Below are 19,562 nucleotides of genomic sequence, written 5' to 3' on the forward strand. Positions count from 1 at the left end.
CCTCCCTGACAGCAAGCAGTGATAGTGCCCATGAAGGGGACCTTGTTGGGCCCGCCCCTTTCACGGTTATCGCTTCTCGGCCTTTTGGCTAAGATCAAGTGTAGTATCTGTTCTTATCAGTTTAATATCTGATACGTCCCCTATCTGGGGACCATATATTAAATGGATTTTTGAGAACGGGGGCCGATTTCGAAGCTTGCTTCCGTCGCCCTATGCATTGACCCGATATGGCAGTATCTTCGGGTACAGTGCACCACCCCCTTACAGGGTTAAAAAGAAAGATTCCTACTTTCATTGCTACCTGCTTGCTGGCTAGCCAGCTAGCCAGCCCTGTGGGCCTTGCTGCTGCTGCAGCCAATAAACAAAAGGTGGTGCTGCTGCTGCTTCTGCTGCTTCTGCTTCTGCTTGTGTCTGGCCCCTGTTGGAGCGTCCAGGCACAGGACTTCTGCTGCTGCTGACTAAATGGCCTCCTTAATTGGATCATTTGAGTAGCCAGCACACCTGTGCAGGTAGGGCATGACATGATAGGCAGCTGCCTTGATAGCGGGTGGGTGCTGAATGTTCCTAATTGACAAAATAAGATTAATGCTTATGAAGAAATATAAAATCTCATCCCTTCCCCAATATCGCGCCACACCCCTACCCCTTAATTCCCTGGTTGAACGTGATGGACATATGTCTTTTTTCGACCGTACTAACTATGTAACTATGTAACATAACATGGGGGGGGGGGGGGTCTCCTGGCTGTTCACACAGGTGTGTCATTGCTGTACATTGACCATGCATTGCTTCTGTGGTATTGCAAAGGCAAAGACAAATGCTTCCAGCCATCCATTGCACTAATGGATTGGTCATCAGCTGGCTGTCTATGTCCCGCATCAATATAGACCAAAGTACAGAGGGTTAGGCTATGCTATTGTGCACCTACCTGATGCATCAGAAGGTGCGAGGCCCTTGCTAAATTCTGTGCACAGACTTTGAGATCTATGCTTTAGACTGTATCTAAACCTGCTCCAACATGGACTGACATTCTGGCCTACTTTCAGCCGATGCGACTTGTCTGTCGCTGAACAGTCGCTTTTTATGTATTCAGCACCTATGTATAATGTTGTAAAAATGCTCTAGAAGCTAAAGTCGCAGAAATGTCACACATATTTGGCCTGCAACTTTCTGTGCGACAAATTCAGACAGGAAAAATCAGTATAAATCCTTAGAAAATTATCCCCCAGTGTCTCCATCTGCTGGCGGTATTGAATAAGCATTGCTGCACTGATGGGGTATGCATTAGACGAAAAAAAAGAAGAAAAAGAAGAATAATACGCCCAGAAAAGAGGCGAAAAGGAGAAAAACGTAAAAAAACGTGAAAAAAAAAGTAAGAGGAAGAGAAGGGAAAAAAAGGTGGAAATGGGTTTAAAAGTGATTTCGGCGGAGAAATATATATATATATATATATATATATATATATATATATATATATATATGCGCACACACACACATAGATATAAACGTATTCTCCGTTGAGATATTGCAGCCGCTGCTGTGTCCAGGCCCAGGAGCCTTAGCACTGTGCTGTGATGTCACTCAATACCACTGACATCACTAGGTGTAAACAACATCTCTCCTTTGCTGTGTATGTGACTATGGAGCTGTTTGGTGATGTCGTCTATTACGGCCTTCATAGAAGCAACAGGAGATTGTTGCATCCATCTTGAACCCTCAGAACTACAGTGCTATGATGTCACTCACTTCCACAGGCCTTGCAGAGTGTAAACAACAACAACCCAGCTTTGTTGTGTATGTAACCAAAGGGATTTGTGATGTCACCTAGAACCTTCACAGCAGCGACAGCTTTATGAGGAGCATCAGCACTGCTCTGCCTGAGCAGAACCATCACCGCCATAGGTTGTCAAATAACCCGGATTTAACCCACACAGGTAAGTCCAATGGGGTGCAGGCATGTCCTCTATGCTTACAGCTTCCCGTGGGTGTTGGTTTGATACCGTTTGGGGACAGCCAAGGAGGCATCTGCAGGCAACAAAGGTAGGTGTGTGCTTGTGTGTGTGTTTCCTATGCAGATCCTAAGCCCAGTGTCACATGCAAGTAGGAGGAGTAAGAAGGGTTCCTGGCAAATCCGGGTTATGGATTGCATTTAAAAAGGCCCCGTGGGAGTGCAATGGGCCCCTGTCTTGCTGCTTAGCAATAATGGTATGGGTTTAGGTTCTGCTGTGTGTACTGGTGGTTGACTGCCCCCCAGCCCAGAGTGTGCATGGAAAATTGTCTGGCAGCCTCCCTGACAGCAAGCAGTGATAGTGCCCATGAAGGGGACCTTGTTGGGCCCGCCCCTTTCACGGTTATCGCTTCTCGGCCTTTTGGCTAAGATCAAGTGTAGTATCTGTTCTTATCAGTTTAATATCTGATACGTCCCCTATCTGGGGACCATATATTAAATGGATTTTTGAGAACGGGGGCCGATTTCGAAGCTTGCTTCCGTCGCCCTATGCATTGACCCGATATGGCAGTATCTTCGGGTACAGTGCACCACCCCCTTACAGGGTTAAAAAGAAAGATTCCTACTTTCATTGCTACCTGCTTGCTGGCTAGCCAGCTAGCCAGCCCTGTGGGCCTTGCTGCTGCTGCAGCCAATAAACAAAAGGTGGTGCTGCTGCTGCTTCTGCTGCTTCTGCTTCTGCTTGTGTCTGGCCCCTGTTGGAGCGTCCAGGCACAGGACTTCTGCTGCTGCTGACTAAATGGCCTCCTTAATTGGATCATTTGAGTAGCCAGCACACCTGTGCAGGTAGGGCATGACATGATAGGCAGCTGCCTTGATAGCGGGTGGGTGCTGAATGTTCCTAATTGACAAAATAAGATTAATGCTTATGAAGAAATATAAAATCTCATCCCTTCCCCAATATCGCGCCACACCCCTACCCCTTAATTCCCTGGTTGAACGTGATGGACATATGTCTTTTTTCGACCGTACTAACTATGTAACTATGTAACATAACATGGGGGGGGGGGGGTCTCCTGGCTGTTCACACAGGTGTGTCATTGCTGTACATTGACCATGCATTGCTTCTGTGGTATTGCAAAGGCAAAGACAAATGCTTCCAGCCATCCATTGCACTAATGGATTGGTCATCAGCTGGCTGTCTATGTCCCGCATCAATATAGACCAAAGTACAGAGGGTTAGGCTATGCTATTGTGCACCTACCTGATGCATCAGAAGGTGCGAGGCCCTTGCTAAATTCTGTGCACAGACTTTGAGATCTATGCTTTAGACTGTATCTAAACCTGCTCCAACATGGACTGACATTCTGGCCTACTTTCAGCCGATGCGACTTGTCTGTCGCTGAACAGTCGCTTTTTATGTATTCAGCACCTATGTATAATGTTGTAAAAATGCTCTAGAAGCTAAAGTCGCAGAAATGTCACACATATTTGGCCTGCAACTTTCTGTGCGACAAATTCAGACAGGAAAAATCAGTATAAATCCTTAGAAAATTATCCCCCAGTGTCTCCATCTGCTGGCGGTATTGAATAAGCATTGCTGCACTGATGGGGTATGCATTAGACGAAAAAAAAGAAGAAAAAGAAGAATAATACGCCCAGAAAAGAGGCGAAAAGGAGAAAAACGTAAAAAAACGTGAAAAAAAAGTAAGAGGAAGAGAAGGGAAAAAAAGGTGGAAATGGGTTTAAAAGTGATTTCGGCGGAGAAATATATATATATATATATATATATATATATATATATATATATATATGCGCACACACACACATAGATATAAACGTATTCTCCGTTGAGATATTGCAGCCGCTGCTGTGTCCAGGCCCAGGAGCCTTAGCACTGTGCTGTGATGTCACTCAATACCACTGACATCACTAGGTGTAAACAACATCTCTCCTTTGCTGTGTATGTGACTATGGAGCTGTTTGGTGATGTCGTCTATTACGGCCTTCATAGAAGCAACAGGAGATTGTTGCATCCATCTTGAACCCTCAGAACTACAGTGCTATGATGTCACTCACTTCCACAGGCCTTGCAGAGTGTAAACAACAACAACCCAGCTTTGTTGTGTATGTAACCAAAGGGATTTGTGATGTCACCTAGAACCTTCACAGCAGCGACAGCTTTATGAGGAGCATCAGCACTGCTCTGCCTGAGCAGAACCATCACCGCCATAGGTTGTCAAATAACCCGGATTTAACCCACACAGGTAAGTCCAATGGGGTGCAGGCATGTCCTCTATGCTTACAGCTTCCCGTGGGTGTTGGTTTGATACCGTTTGGGGACAGCCAAGGAGGCATCTGCAGGCAACAAAGGTAGGTGTGTGCTTGTGTGTGTGTTTCCTATGCAGATCCTAAGCCCAGTGTCACATGCAAGTAGGAGGAGTAAGAAGGGTTCCTGGCAAATCCGGGTTATGGATTGCATTTAAAAAGGCCCCGTGGGAGTGCAATGGGCCCCTGTCTTGCTGCTTAGCAATAATGGTATGGGTTTAGGTTCTGCTGTGTGTACTGGTGGTTGACTGCCCCCCAGCCCAGAGTGTGCATGGAAAATTGTCTGGCAGCCTCCCTGACAGCAAGCAGTGATAGTGCCCATGAAGGGGACCTTGTTGGGCCCGCCCCTTTCACGGTTATCGCTTCTCGGCCTTTTGGCTAAGATCAAGTGTAGTATCTGCATTTGGTCTGGTCGGAAGGTGTCTGTGGTACCCCGCTTCTCGGCCTTGGGGGATTGTCTCTCCTTACGGAGGGACTTCACCCCCTTGCTGCTATTGGGGAGCGGGCTTAGTCCACGGACAACGGGTTGCGATCCCCCTGTCTCTGGGACCTTGTGTCTCAGAAGGCATTTTCGGTACGTTGAGCGTTACCTGTAGCTTCGGAAGCACCTAGGGTACCCCCGACCTCTGCCTTGGGTAAGGGTTCCGCTTTTATAGCGGGATTCCGAGCCCCTGCTGCTATTGGGGAAGGGGCTTAGTCCCTGGGTGTGGAAGATGCCGTTCTCCTGGGCTTTCCCCTCTGGGGAAATGTCGATGCGAAATACCATCCGCATAGAGGTGTCGGAGAGCCATCGTCAGTTGAAGAACCTCCGCTTCATTGCGGAGGTGATTCTTCTTGACTACTTCCGCCTCAATAGGGAGGACATCCTGTGTCTAAATGACCAGGAAAGCCGTGGCCTGTATACCGTCACCTTCACGGCCACGGCGTGTTGCGATAACATCTATGCAACCTTGTCTGGTGCGGACCAGAGGGACGATCGACTCGACGGTCTTTCGTTCCAGTTCCTCTATGGTGAGGAACATATACCGTTGGTGGTGGCTATGCACAGCCCTCATGTGACCACGGAGGATATAGCCACTTTTCTTCGGCGATACTGCGAAGAGGTGCGATTCGCAAACAAAATCTTGAACTCCGTGCGGTTCTGGAACGGCAAGAGGAAGTTCTGGGTCAAGCTCCGTAAGGATCCCGGTGGTATTGGGGGTCTTTGCCATCCGCCCCCAAATTTTGCCATCGGGAGAGTTCGGGGCTTCCTGTTCTATCCTCAAATGCCTATGTATTGCCGAAATTGCTTGAGGTTTGGCCACACCCAGGAGACCTGCGGCGCGGAGCGTGTGATTCGCTGCAATAGGTGTGGCCAAGAAGGTCACATAGCCTCAAGATGTAGCCATACGATAAGGTGCAACCTCTGCGGAGAGGAAAATCACGATTTTAATTCCTGTCCCCATAAAGCAAAAACTACGATGGGTGGGTCAAGGCTGGGCCCACCCAAAGAGGGGACAGGACAAAAGACGTCCTTTTTTAAGATGCCCAAACCCCAGATGGCAGGTACTGATGGGTCCAGGCCCAAGACCTCTGGTGCTCCATCGGGGGGCCCACCGGTGGTAGTGCTAGGGGGAGGCCATGGGAATTCCACGAAGCCCGGGCGGGTGATCGAGTTTACTGCCCGGGAAATTGAAAGACGTCGATCGACTTCCTACCTGGCTCAAGAGCCCGCCGAAACTTCTGAAGGGGGCTCACCTGTGGCGGGTGGCAGCCGACGGGCCTCGGTGGGGGCAAAAGTGGACCCAAAATTGCAGCATAAGCCAGGTACTGGCTTGGCCCAGGGTCGCCCTGCTCCGGACGAAGAGGCCCCGGTGAAAGCCCGCCGGAAGGGGAGCCAGGTGGCCAGGTCTGAGCCCGGTCCTGTTACTCCGCCTATACAGGACAGGGCCAAGAAGACAAGTGGCGCCAAACCAGGGTTTGCTGCCCCGCCAGCAGTGGACCCGGTGGGTAAAACTGGCCATCGTCGATCGATGGGGAAGTTGGAGCAACAGTCCTCAGCAACGCTTGCTGGGGAACAAGCGATGAAAACTTCCCAAGGTAGCGGCAAAGGTTCCGGAAAAGAGGCCTCACAGGCCCCTGTGCAGCAGTTCCAGTCATCAAATGATGAAAGAAGACGCAGATCCATCAGCCGGGGGCCAGAGATTACATCGAGTGAGAGCAACACAGAGGATATGGACAGCAGTGTGACATTTAAAAGACAAAGAGAAGAAGAAGAGGAAGACATTCAAAGGAAAGCGGCGTGCCGTAGTTCGGACGAGAGCGAGCTCAGGGTCGGGGCATCATCGATCTCAAGCTCCGACCCTCAGAACATCAAGGAGCTGATGACCCCGCAGGCGGGGGATGACGGTACGCAGCTTATTATTGACTTTGATTCTCCAAGCACGGACTCTCCATAAACTATGCCTATCCCTGTAAAAATTGCCTCACTCAATGTGAGGTCCTTAAAGAGCCCTGATCGCAGGGCTGCTTTATTTTCTTATCTAGAGACATGTGACTTTGACCTTTGCCTGCTACAAGAATGTGGAATCCCTAGTAAAATGGACTATAAAGACTTAAAAGAAGACTGGAAGCTGGGCCCATCCATATGGTCCGGTGCAAATGACTGTCGTTCTGTGGGTGTTGGGCTGCTCTGCCGAGGCCAGTCCTTTTCTATTCATACAGTAACTGAGATTGTGCCTGGCAGAGCTCTTTTAATTCATCTATATTTTAATGGACTTTTAATTCGTGTTTTAAATGTGTATGCCCCTCCTGATAAACAGGAGCGGGCAGAACTATTTGAAATTTTACCACTGTTTTGTGTTGGGTCTTCCCCCCTGCTGGTGGGAGGTGATTTTAACTGCATACGTGATGGGGAACACCGGCAGGGTGGGGATATTAATCGTAAAGACCGCACTTCTTACCTGCTTAAAAATTTTATTGATGATTTTAATTTGAAAGATTGCTGGAAGGATCTCTTGCCGGAGGACCCAGGCGCCACATGGTCCAATGGAAGAGTGAGCTCCAGAATCGATTTTATTTTTTCCTCTAGAGCTTTTAAACCCCTGAAATGCACGCTCGAGCAGAATATCTTCTCTGATCATAAGCTCCTCTTGGTGGTCCTGGAGCTAGAGGGGGAGCAAAAAGCAAAAAGGGGCCTCTGGAGATTAAACACCACACTCCTAGAGGACCCTGAGATAAAAGAGGAGTTTGTGCGGACCTACCAATGCTGGCAATCACAAAGAAAACCCCACGAGCCTATGCTGCACTGGTGGGAGGGCACCAAATCTAAAATCAGATTTTTTTTTATCAAAGCAGGTAAGAAGAAGGCAAAAATGGAAAAACAGTGGTTTTATGTTCTTAACATGCGTTTAAATGTACTTTTTAAATTGAAAGAAGCTGGTATGGATGTAGAAAATGATATTTTAAACCTTAAAACTGAAATAAAACATGCCATAGAAAAGAAAGGGAAACAAATCATTTTTAACTCACATGTGCAGCACCTGGAGGAGGGCGAGAAATGTTCCCGTTTCTTTTTTAAAAAAGTGATGAATAGGAGGGATATCATCCAAAACCTTGAGGGTGAATCCACTCCAAAAGGCATGTTAGATGCAGTTTTTAACTTCTACCAGCTTCTTTTTAATAAGAAAGATCTTAATCCATCCTTTTTAGAACATGTTCTTAATTCCCTTGATTTTAAGCTAGATGTTTTAGACCAGGAGGTTTTATCCCGTGATCTTAACTTAGATGAACTTTTATTTGTTTTTAAAAGTTTTTCTAGTGGGAAGGCCCCTGGGGAAGATGGTTTACCCATCGAATTTTATTTAGCTTTTTGGGATATTTTAAAGGATGATATGGTTTTATTGTATAAAGAAACTTTTATTGTTAATGAACTTCCCCCTTCCTGGAGGAGGGGGATTGTATCATTACTTTTTAAAAAGGGTGAAAAGGATATGCTAAAAAATTGGCGCCCCATCACACTTTTAAATGTCGATTATAAAGTTTTAGCCAAGTTATTAGCTGTCCGTTTTAAACCTTTTATTCATAAATTAATTCACCCAAATCAGGTTTGTGGGGTACCTGGAAGGTCTATAGCTGAATCCCTAAATATTTTAAGAGATGTTTTATGGTATTTTAAGGATAGAAATCAAACTGTAGCAATTTTATCCTTAGACTTTGAAAAAGCCTTTGATAGGGTCTCCCATGAATACCTGTTTTTAGTTCTTAAAAAGATGGCAGTGCCTGAAACGATTTTAAGCCGAATCATGCTTTTATACCGATCCTGTTTTAGTCAAGTCTCTGTTAATGGCTTTTTAACCAGCGGTGTTCCTCTTTTATCAGGTGTCAAACAGGGCTGCCCCCTGTCCCCACTCCTTTTTATTTGCGCAATCGAACCACTGATGGCCCTCCTCAGAAAAGACCGGGTAGTAAGAGGCGTACCGATACCTGGTGGAGGAGGGACCCATCTAAAGGTGTTGGGGTACATGGATGATGTCACCATACTGTGCCCGGACTCTCCATCCATGAGGGGGGCATTGAGGAACACCAGCTATTTCTGCGAGGTCTCTGGTTTTAAGCTAAACACAGATAAATGTGACTGTTTTTATATTGGCTCCTGGGATTCATCCATCACCCCAGGAGTCACAATGCAACAGGATCAAATTAAAGTTTTAGGTATTGTTTTTAACCAGGTCAATGATGGGAGCCCTAACTGGGATTCAGCTATAGCTAAGATGGAGAAGAAGATTTTAATGTGGAATCTTAGAAACCTTACCATGGAGGGGAAGATTTTAATAATAAAGATGGTTTTACTCCCTATTATGCTATACATTGCCATGGTATTTCCTCCATCTATTTTATACATTAAAAAAGTAACTAGAATTGTTTTTACTTTTTTATGGGGTTCAAAAATGGAGAAATTAAAGCGTGATTTTATGTACAAAAGTAAAGATAATGGCGGGAAAGATGTTCCTAACCTTTTTACTTTCTTTTACATAAAGTATTTCTGTTTCTGTTTTAAAATTATTAAATCCGATGGCATTTTTAGCTGCTTTTTAAGGTACGCTGCGGGCATGGTTTTTAAAAGATGGTTGCGCATCCCTCTGAACGCTCCGGTGCTTCTGTGTCCCCCAAAACATTATGTGGTGTTGGAAAAGACAGTCAGGCTCCTAGGTCTCCAAGATTTGGAGCCTGACATACTGGGGGACCAGAGAAAGGTATCAAAGGTCCTCAGGCGGAGTGAGGTTACCCTGGCAGTGTCCAATTTCACACAGGCAAGATCCAAAAAGGTATGGCGGAACGTGTACGGGAAGTTTCTGGCGAATGTACACAGGGATCTTGCCTGGGCAATCGTCCACCAGTGCCTCCCTACTCGTGAGTTTCAGCACAGGCGAGGACTGGTGGCGAGAGCCAAGTGCCCGAGAGATGGCTGCGGAGTGGACGAAACGGTGCTGCACATATTTTGGAACTGCCCTTTTGCACGGGAGCTTTGGAGGAAGGTAGGCCCACTTTTGAAGTGGGCCTGCGGCCTAAAAGATTTTAATCACGAATGTGTCTTTTACGGTCTTTTTAACTGCCCCAATTTTAAACAGCAGATGATCTGCTGGATGATTATTAATTGTTTTAAAAATGCCATCTGGAAAGTTAGGAACATCTTACTTTTTAAACATGATTTTATTGATGTTAAAAACTGTATAAAGCTGGCCCTGAGTGAGATGTACATCTATTACCTAAGAGACAAGAAACAGTTGGGGGCCAGCGAGGCAGCATCCATGTGGTGTCTGCCTCTATGGAACGAAATAACAGTATAATCAGTTTTTATGACATTTGTATAATGTTTTATCCTGCCATTTTTATTTTTTCTCCTTTTATTACTGGTTTTATTATTTGTATTTTAAAACTTTTGTGAACCTTTTATTATTTTGCATTTTAAATTTTGTATGGTTTCTTATTTATTCAATAAAATTTTGTTGAAACCTTATCTGTTCTTATCAGTTTAATATCTGATACGTCCCCTATCTGGGGACCATATATTAAATGGATTTTTGAGAACGGGGGCCGATTTCGAAGCTTGCTTCCGTCGCCCTATGCATTGACCCGATATGGCAGTATCTTCGGGTACAGTGCACCACCCCCTTACAGGGTTAAAAAGAAAGATTCCTACTTTCATTGCTACCTGCTTGCTGGCTAGCCAGCTAGCCAGCCCTGTGGGCCTTGCTGCTGCTGCAGCCAATAAACAAAAGGTGGTGCTGCTGCTGCTTCTGCTGCTTCTGCTTCTGCTTGTGTCTGGCCCCTGTTGGAGCGTCCAGGCACAGGACTTCTGCTGCTGCTGACTAAATGGCCTCCTTAATTGGATCATTTGAGTAGCCAGCACACCTGTGCAGGTAGGGCATGACATGATAGGCAGCTGCCTTGATAGCGGGTGGGTGCTGAATGTTCCTAATTGACAAAATAAGATTAATGCTTATGAAGAAATATAAAATCTCATCCCTTCCCCAATATCGCGCCACACCCCTACCCCTTAATTCCCTGGTTGAACGTGATGGACATATGTCTTTTTTCGACCGTACTAACTATGTAACTATGTAACATAACATGGGGGGGGGGGGGTCTCCTGGCTGTTCACACAGGTGTGTCATTGCTGTACATTGACCATGCATTGCTTCTGTGGTATTGCAAAGGCAAAGACAAATGCTTCCAGCCATCCATTGCACTAATGGATTGGTCATCAGCTGGCTGTCTATGTCCCGCATCAATATAGACCAAAGTACAGAGGGTTAGGCTATGCTATTGTGCACCTACCTGATGCATCAGAAGGTGCGAGGCCCTTGCTAAATTCTGTGCACAGACTTTGAGATCTATGCTTTAGACTGTATCTAAACCTGCTCCAACATGGACTGACATTCTGGCCTACTTTCAGCCGATGCGACTTGTCTGTCGCTGAACAGTCGCTTTTTATGTATTCAGCACCTATGTATAATGTTGTAAAAATGCTCTAGAAGCTAAAGTCGCAGAAATGTCACACATATTTGGCCTGCAACTTTCTGTGCAACAAATTCAGACAGGAAAAATCAGTATAAATCCTTAGAAAATTATCCCCCAGTGTCTCCATCTGCTGGCGGTATTGAATAAGCATTGCTGCACTGATGGGGTATGCATTAGACGAAAAAAAAGAAGAAAAAGAAGAATAATACGCCCAGAAAAGAGGCGAAAAGGAGAAAAACGTAAAAAAACGTGAAAAAAAAGTAAGAGGAAGAGAAGGGAAAAAAAGGTGGAAATGGGTTTAAAAGTGATTTCGGCGGAGAATATATATATATATATATATATATATATATATATATATATATATATATGCGCACACACACACATAGATATAAACGTATTCTCCGTTGAGATATTGCAGCCGCTGCTGTGTCCAGGCCCAGGAGCCTTAGCACTGTGCTGTGATGTCACTCAATACCACTGACATCACTAGGTGTAAACAACATCTCTCCTTTGCTGTGTATGTGACTATGGAGCTGTTTGGTGATGTCGTCTATTACGGCCTTCATAGAAGCAACAGGAGATTGTTGCATCCATCTTGAACCCTCAGAACTACAGTGCTATGATGTCACTCACTTCCACAGGCCTTGCAGAGTGTAAACAACAACAACCCAGCTTTGTTGTGTATGTAACCAAAGGGATTTGTGATGTCACCTAGAACCTTCACAGCAGCGACAGCTTTATGAGGAGCATCAGCACTGCTCTGCCTGAGCAGAACCATCACCGCCATAGGTTGTCAAATAACCCGGATTTAACCCACACAGGTAAGTCCAATGGGGTGCAGGCATGTCCTCTATGCTTACAGCTTCCCGTGGGTGTTGGTTTGATACCGTTTGGGGACAGCCAAGGAGGCATCTGCAGGCAACAAAGGTAGGTGTGTGCTTGTGTGTGTGTTTCCTATGCAGATCCTAAGCCCAGTGTCACATGCAAGTAGGAGGAGTAAGAAGGGTTCCTGGCAAATCCGGGTTATGGATTGCATTTAAAAAGGCCCCGTGGGAGTGCAATGGGCCCCTGTCTTGCTGCTTAGCAATAATGGTATGGGTTTAGGTTCTGCTGTGTGTACTGGTGGTTGACTGCCCCCCAGCCCAGAGTGTGCATGGAAAATTGTCTGGCAGCCTCCCTGACAGCAAGCAGTGATAGTGCCCATGAAGGGGACCTTGTTGGGCCCGCCCCTTTCACGGTTATCGCTTCTCGGCCTTTTGGCTAAGATCAAGTGTAGTATCTGTTCTTATCAGTTTAATATCTGATACGTCCCCTATCTGGGGACCATATATTAAATGGATTTTTGAGAACGGGGGCCGATTTCGAAGCTTGCTTCCGTCGCCCTATGCATTGACCCGATATGGCAGTATCTTCGGGTACAGTGCACCACCCCCTTACAGGGTTAAAAAGAAAGATTCCTACTTTCATTGCTACCTGCTTGCTGGCTAGCCAGCTAGCCAGCCCTGTGGGCCTTGCTGCTGCTGCAGCCAATAAACAAAAGGTGGTGCTGCTGCTGCTTCTGCTGCTTCTGCTTCTGCTTGTGTCTGGCCCCTGTTGGAGCGTCCAGGCACAGGACTTCTGCTGCTGCTGACTAAATGGCCTCCTTAATTGGATCATTTGAGTAGCCAGCACACCTGTGCAGGTAGGGCATGACATGATAGGCAGCTGCCTTGATAGCGGGTGGGTGCTGAATGTTCCTAATTGACAAAATAAGATTAATGCTTATGAAGAAATATAAAATCTCATCCCTTCCCCAATATCGCGCCACACCCCTACCCCTTAATTCCCTGGTTGAACGTGATGGACATATGTCTTTTTTCGACCGTACTAACTATGTAACTATGTAACATAACATGGGGGGGGGGGGGTCTCCTGGCTGTTCACACAGGTGTGTCATTGCTGTACATTGACCATGCATTGCTTCTGTGGTATTGCAAAGGCAAAGACAAATGCTTCCAGCCATCCATTGCACTAATGGATTGGTCATCAGCTGGCTGTCTATGTCCCGCATCAATATAGACCAAAGTACAGAGGGTTAGGCTATGCTATTGTGCACCTACCTGATGCATCAGAAGGTGCGAGGCCCTTGCTAAATTCTGTGCACAGACTTTGAGATCTATGCTTTAGACTGTATCTAAACCTGCTCCAACATGGACTGACATTCTGGCCTACTTTCAGCCGATGCGACTTGTCTGTCGCTGAACAGTCGCTTTTTATGTATTCAGCACCTATGTATAATGTTGTAAAAATGCTCTAGAAGCTAAAGTCGCAGAAATGTCACACATATTTGGCCTGCAACTTTCTGTGCGACAAATTCAGACAGGAAAAATCAGTATAAATCCTTAGAAAATTATCCCCCAGTGTCTCCATCTGCTGGCGGTATTGAATAAGCATTGCTGCACTGATGGGGTATGCATTAGACGAAAAAAAAGAAGAAAAAGAAGAATAATACGCCCAGAAAAGAGGCGAAAAGGAGAAAAACGTAAAAAAACGTGAAAAAAAAGTAAGAGGAAGAGAAGGGAAAAAAAGGTGGAAATGGGTTTAAAAGTGATTTCGGCGGAGAATATATATATATATATATATATATATATATATATATATATATATGCGCACACACACACATAGATATAAACGTATTCTCCGTTGAGATATTGCAGCCGCTGCTGTGTCCAGGCCCAGGAGCCTTAGCACTGTGCTGTGATGTCACTCAATACCACTGACATCACTAGGTGTAAACAACATCTCTCCTTTGCTGTGTATGTGACTATGGAGCTGTTTGGTGATGTCGTCTATTACGGCCTTCATAGAAGCAACAGGAGATTGTTGCATCCATCTTGAACCCTCAGAACTACAGTGCTATGATGTCACTCACTTCCACAGGCCTTGCAGAGTGTAAACAACAACAACCCAGCTTTGTTGTGTATGTAACCAAAGGGATTTGTGATGTCACCTAGAACCTTCACAGCAGCGACAGCTTTATGAGGAGCATCAGCACTGCTCTGCCTGAGCAGAACCATCACCGCCATAGGTTGTCAAATAACCCGGATTTAACCCACACAGGTAAGTCCAATGGGGTGCAGGCATGTCCTCTATGCTTACAGCTTCCCGTGGGTGTTGGTTTGATACCGTTTGGGGACAGCCAAGGAGGCATCTGCAGGCAACAAAGGTAGGTGTGTGCTTGTGTGTGTGTTTCCTATGCAGATCCTAAGCCCAGTGTCACATGCAAGTAGGAGGAGTAAGAAGGGTTCCTGGCAAATCCGGGTTATGGATTGCATTTAAAAAGGCCCCGTGGGAGTGCAATGGGCCCCTGTCTTGCTGCTTAGCAATAATGGTATGGGTTTAGGTTCTGCTGTGTGTACTGGTGGTTGACTGCCCCCCAGCCCAGAGTGTGCATGGAAAATTGTCTGGCAGCCTCCCTGACAGCAAGCAGTGATAGTGCCCATGAAGGGGACCTTGTTGGGCCCGCCCCTTTCACGGTTATCGCTTCTCGGCCTTTTGGCTAAGATCAAGTGTAGTATCTGTTCTTATCAGTTTAATATCTGATACGTCCCCTATCTGGGGACCATATATTAAATGGATTTTTGAGAACGGGGGCCGATTTCGAAGCTTGCTTCCGTCGCCCTATGCATTGACCCGATATGGCAGTATCTTCGGGTACAGTGCACCACCCCCTTACAGGGTTAAAAAGAAAGATTCCTACTTTCATTGCTACCTGCTTGCTGGCTAGCCAGCTAGCCAGCCCTGTGGGCCTTGCTGCTGCTGCAGCCAATAAACAAAAGGTGGTGCTGCTGCTGCTTCTGCTGCTTCTGCTTCTGCTTGTGTCTGGCCCCTGTTGGAGCGTCCAGGCACAGGACTTCTGCTGCTGCTGACTAAATGGCCTCCTTAATTGGATCATTTGAGTAGCCAGCACACCTGTGCAGGTAGGGCATGACATGATAGGCAGCTGCCTTGATAGCGGGTGGGTGCTGAATGTTCCTAATTGACAAAATAAGATTAATGCTTATGAAGAAATATAAAATCTCATCCCTTCCCCAATATCGCGCCACACCCCTACCCCTTAATTCCCTGGTTGAACGTGATGGACATATGTCTTTTTTCGACCGTACTAACTATGTAACTATGTAACATAACATGGGGGGGGGGGGGGTCTCCTGGCTGTTCACACAGGTGTGTCATTGCTGTACATTGACCATGCATTGCTTCTGTGGTATTGCAAAGGCAAAGACAAATGCTTCCAGCCATCCATTGCACTAATGGATTGGTCATCAGCTGGCTGTCTATGTCCCGCATCAATATAGACCAAAGTACAGAGGGTTAGGCTATGCTATTGTGCACCTACCTGATGCATCAGAAGGTGCGAGGCCCTTGCTAAATTCTGTGCACAGACTTTGAGATCTATGCTTTAGACTGTATCTAAACCTGCTCCAACATGGACTGACATTCTGGCCTACTTTCAGCCGATGCGACTTGTCTGTCGCTGAACAGTCGCTTTTTATGTATTCAGCACCTATGTATAATGTTGTAAAAATGCTCTAGAAGCTAAAGTCGCAGAAATGTCACACATATTTGGCCTGCAACTTTCTGTGCGACAAATTCAGACAGGAAAAATCAGTATAAATCCTTAGAAAATTATCCCCCAGTGTCTCCATCTGCTGGCGGTATTGAATAAGCATTGCTGCACTGATGGGGTATGCATTAGACGAAAAAAAAGAAGAAAAAGAAGAATAATACGCCCAGAAAAGAGGCGAAAAGGAGAAAAACGTAAAAAAACGTGAAAAAAAAGTAAGAGGAAGAGAAGGGAAAAAAAGGTGGAAATGGGTTTAAAAGTGATTTCGGCGGAGAATATATATATATATATATATATATATATATATATATATATATATATATGCGCACACACACACATAGATATAAACGTATTCTCCGTTGAGATATTGCAGCCGCTGCTGTGTCCAGGCCCAGGAGCCTTAGCACTGTGCTGTGATGTCACTCAATACCACTGACATCACTAGGTGTAAACAACATCTCTCCTTTGCTGTGTATGTGACTATGGAGCTGTTTGGTGATGTCGTCTATTACGGCCTTCATAGAAGCAACAGGAGATTGTTGCATCCATCTTGAACCCTCAGAACTACAGTGCTATGATGTCACTCACTTCCACAGGCCTTGCAGAGTGTAAACAACAACAACCCAGCTTTGTTGTGTATGTAACCAAAGGGATTTGTGATGTCACCTAGAACCTTCACAGCAGCGACAGCTTTATGAGGAGCATCAGCACTGCTCTGCCTGAGCAGAACCATCACCGCCATAGGTTGTCAAATAACCCGGATTTAACCCACACAGGTAAGTCCAATGGGGTGCAGGCATGTCCTCTATGCTTACAGCTTCCCGTGGGTGTTGGTTTGATACCGTTTGGGGACAGCCAAGGAGGCATCTGCAGGCAACAAAGGTAGGTGTGTGCTTGTGTGTGTGTTTCCTATGCAGATCCTAAGCCCAGTGTCACATGCAAGTAGGAGGAGTAAGAAGGGTTCCTGGCAAATCCGGGTTATGGATTGCATTTAAAAAGGCCCCGTGGGAGTGCAATGGGCCCCTGTCTTGCTGCTTAGCAATAATGGTATGGGTTTAGGTTCTGCTGTGTGTACTGGTGGTTGACTGCCCCCCAGCCCAGAGTGTGCATGGAAAATTGTCTGGCAGCCTCCCTGACAGCAAGCAGTGATAGTGCCCATGAAGGGGACCTTGTTGGGCCCGCCCCTTTCACGGTTATCGCTTCTCGGCCTTTTGGCTAAGATCAAGTGTAGTATCTGTTCTTATCAGTTTAATATCTGATACGTCCCCTATCTGGGGACCATATATTAAATGGATTTTTGAGAACGGGGGCCGATTTCGAAGCTTGCTTCCGTCGCCCTATGCATTGACCCGATATGGCAGTATCTTCGGGTACAGTGCACCACCCCCTTACAGGGTTAAAAAGAAAGATTCCTACTTTCATTGCTACCTGCTTGCTGGCTAGCCAGCTAGCCAGCCCTGTGGGCCTTGCTGCTGCTGCAGCCAATAAACAAAAGGTGGTGCTGCTGCTGCTTCTGCTGCTTCTGCTTCTGCTTGTGTCTGGCCCCTGTTGGAGCGTCCAGGCACAGGACTTCTGCTGCTGCTGACTAAATGGCCTCCTTAATTGGATCATTTGAGTAGCCAGCACACCTGTGCAGGTAGGGCATGACATGATAGGCAGCTGCCTTGATAGCGGGTGGGTGCTGAATGTTCCTAATTGACAAAATAAGATTAATGCTTATGAAGAAATATAAAATCTCATCCCTTCCCCAATATCGCGCCACACCCCTACCCCTTAATTCCCTGGTTGAACGTGATGGACATATGTCTTTTTTCGACCGTACTAACTATGTAACTATGTAACATAACATGGGGGGGGGGGGGGTCTCCTGGCTGTTCACACAGGTGTGTCATTGCTGTACATTGACCATGCATTGCTTCTGTGGTATTGCAAAGGCAAAGACAAATGCTTCCAGCCATCCATTGCACTAATGGATTGGTCATCAGCTGGCTGTCTATGTCCCGCATCAATATAGACCAAAGTACAGAGGGTTAGGCTATGCTATTGTGCACCTACCTGATGCATCAGAAGGTGCGAGGCCCTTGCTAAATTCTGTGCACAGACTTTGAGATCTATGCTTTAGACTGTATCTAAACCTGCTCCAACATGGACTGACATTCTGGCCTACTTTCAGCCGATGCGACTTGTCTGTCGCTGAACAGTCGCTTTTTATGTATTCAGCACCTATGTATAATGTTGTAAAAATGCTCTAGAAGCTAAAGTCGCAGAAATGTCACACATATTTGGCCTGCAACTTTCTGTGCGACAAATTCAGACAGGAAAAATCAGTATAAATCCTTAGAAAATTATCCCCCAGTGTCTCCATCTGCTGGCGGTATTGAATAAGCATTGCTGCACTGATGGGGTATGCATTAGACGAAAAAAAAGAAGAAAAAGAAGAATAATACGCCCAGAAAAGAGGCGAAAAGGAGAAAAACGTAAAAAAACGTGAAAAAAAAGTAAGAGGAAGAGAAGGGAAAAAAAGGTGGAAATGGGTTTAAAAGTGATTTCGGCGGAGAAATATATATATATATATATATATATATATATATATATATATATATATATATATATATGCGCACACACACACATAGATATAAACGTATTCTCCGTTGAGATATTGCAGCCGCTGCTGTGTCCAGGCCCAGGAGCCTTAGCACTGTGCTGTGATGTCACTCAATACCACTGACATCACTAGGTGTAAACAACATCTCTCCTTTGCTGTGTATGTGACTATGGAGCTGTTTGGTGATGTCGTCTATTACGGCCTTCATAGAAGCAACAGGAGATTGTTGCATCCATCTTGAACCCTCAGAACTACAGTGCTATGATGTCACTCACTTCCACAGGCCTTGCAGAGTGTAAACAACAACAACCCAGCTTTGTTGTGTATGTAACCAAAGGGATTTGTGATGTCACCTAGAACCTTCACAGCAGCGACAGCTTTATGAGGAGCATCAGCACTGCTCTGCCTGAGCAGAACCATCACCGCCATAGGTTGTCAAATAACCCGGATTTAACCCACACAGGTAAGTCCAATGGGGTGCAGGCATGTCCTCTATGCTTACAGCTTCCCGTGGGTGTTGGTTTGATACCGTTTGGGGACAGCCAAGGAGGCATCTGCAGGCAACAAAGGTAGGTGTGTGCTTGTGTGTGTGTTTCCTATGCAGATCCTAAGCCCAGTGTCACATGCAAGTAGGAGGAGTAAGAAGGGTTCCTGGCAAATCCGGGTTATGGATTGCATTTAAAAAGGCCCCGTGGGAGTGCAATGGGCCCCTGTCTTGCTGCTTAGCAATAATGGTATGGGTTTAGGTTCTGCTGTGTGTACTGGTGGTTGACTGCCCCCCAGCCCAGAGTGTGCATGGAAAATTGTCTGGCAGCCTCCCTGACAGCAAGCAGTGATAGTGCCCATGAAGGGGACCTTGTTGGGCCCGCCCCTTTCACGGTTATCGCTTCTCGGCCTTTTGGCTAAGATCAAGTGTAGTATCTGTTCTTATCAGTTTAATATCTGATACGTCCCCTATCTGGGGACCATATATTAAATGGATTTTTGAGAACGGGGGCCGATTTCGAAGCTTGCTTCCGTCGCCCTATGCATTGACCCGATATGGCAGTATCTTCGGGTACAGTGCACCACCC

At 46.1% G+C, this 19,562-nt stretch overlaps 7 non-coding genes and 1 pseudogene across 7 annotated transcripts; all 8 read left to right on the forward strand.

Annotated features, from left to right (window-relative positions):
• Positions 1-68: 68 nt before the first annotated feature.
• LOC130304929 (U2 spliceosomal RNA) lies at positions 69-259 on the forward strand. Its single transcript, XR_008854635.1, has one exon. It is a non-coding gene; the product is annotated as a U2 spliceosomal RNA (small nuclear RNA).
• A 2,094-nt stretch (positions 260-2,353) lies between these two features.
• On the forward strand, positions 2,354-2,544 carry LOC130304930 (U2 spliceosomal RNA). The gene has a single exon (XR_008854636.1). It is a non-coding gene; the product is annotated as a U2 spliceosomal RNA (small nuclear RNA).
• A 2,090-nt stretch (positions 2,545-4,634) lies between these two features.
• Positions 4,635-4,852, forward strand: LOC130304951 (U2 spliceosomal RNA; annotated as a pseudogene).
• Positions 4,853-10,241: 5,389 nt separating this feature from the next.
• Positions 10,242-10,427, forward strand: LOC130304948 (U2 spliceosomal RNA). Its single transcript, XR_008854653.1, has one exon. It is a non-coding gene; the product is annotated as a U2 spliceosomal RNA (small nuclear RNA).
• Positions 10,428-12,518: 2,091 nt separating this feature from the next.
• LOC130304931 (U2 spliceosomal RNA) lies at positions 12,519-12,709 on the forward strand. The gene has a single exon (XR_008854638.1). It is a non-coding gene; the product is annotated as a U2 spliceosomal RNA (small nuclear RNA).
• Positions 12,710-14,796: 2,087 nt separating this feature from the next.
• Positions 14,797-14,987, forward strand: LOC130304932 (U2 spliceosomal RNA). Its single transcript, XR_008854639.1, has one exon. It is a non-coding gene; the product is annotated as a U2 spliceosomal RNA (small nuclear RNA).
• A 2,092-nt stretch (positions 14,988-17,079) lies between these two features.
• Positions 17,080-17,270, forward strand: LOC130304934 (U2 spliceosomal RNA). The gene has a single exon (XR_008854641.1). It is a non-coding gene; the product is annotated as a U2 spliceosomal RNA (small nuclear RNA).
• Positions 17,271-19,371: 2,101 nt separating this feature from the next.
• On the forward strand, positions 19,372-19,562 carry LOC130304935 (U2 spliceosomal RNA). Its single transcript, XR_008854642.1, has one exon. It is a non-coding gene; the product is annotated as a U2 spliceosomal RNA (small nuclear RNA).

This window comes from Hyla sarda, unplaced genomic scaffold (genome assembly GCF_029499605.1).
Source record: "Hyla sarda isolate aHylSar1 unplaced genomic scaffold, aHylSar1.hap1 scaffold_1299, whole genome shotgun sequence".
Taxonomy (NCBI): Eukaryota; Metazoa; Chordata; class Amphibia; order Anura; family Hylidae; genus Hyla; species Hyla sarda.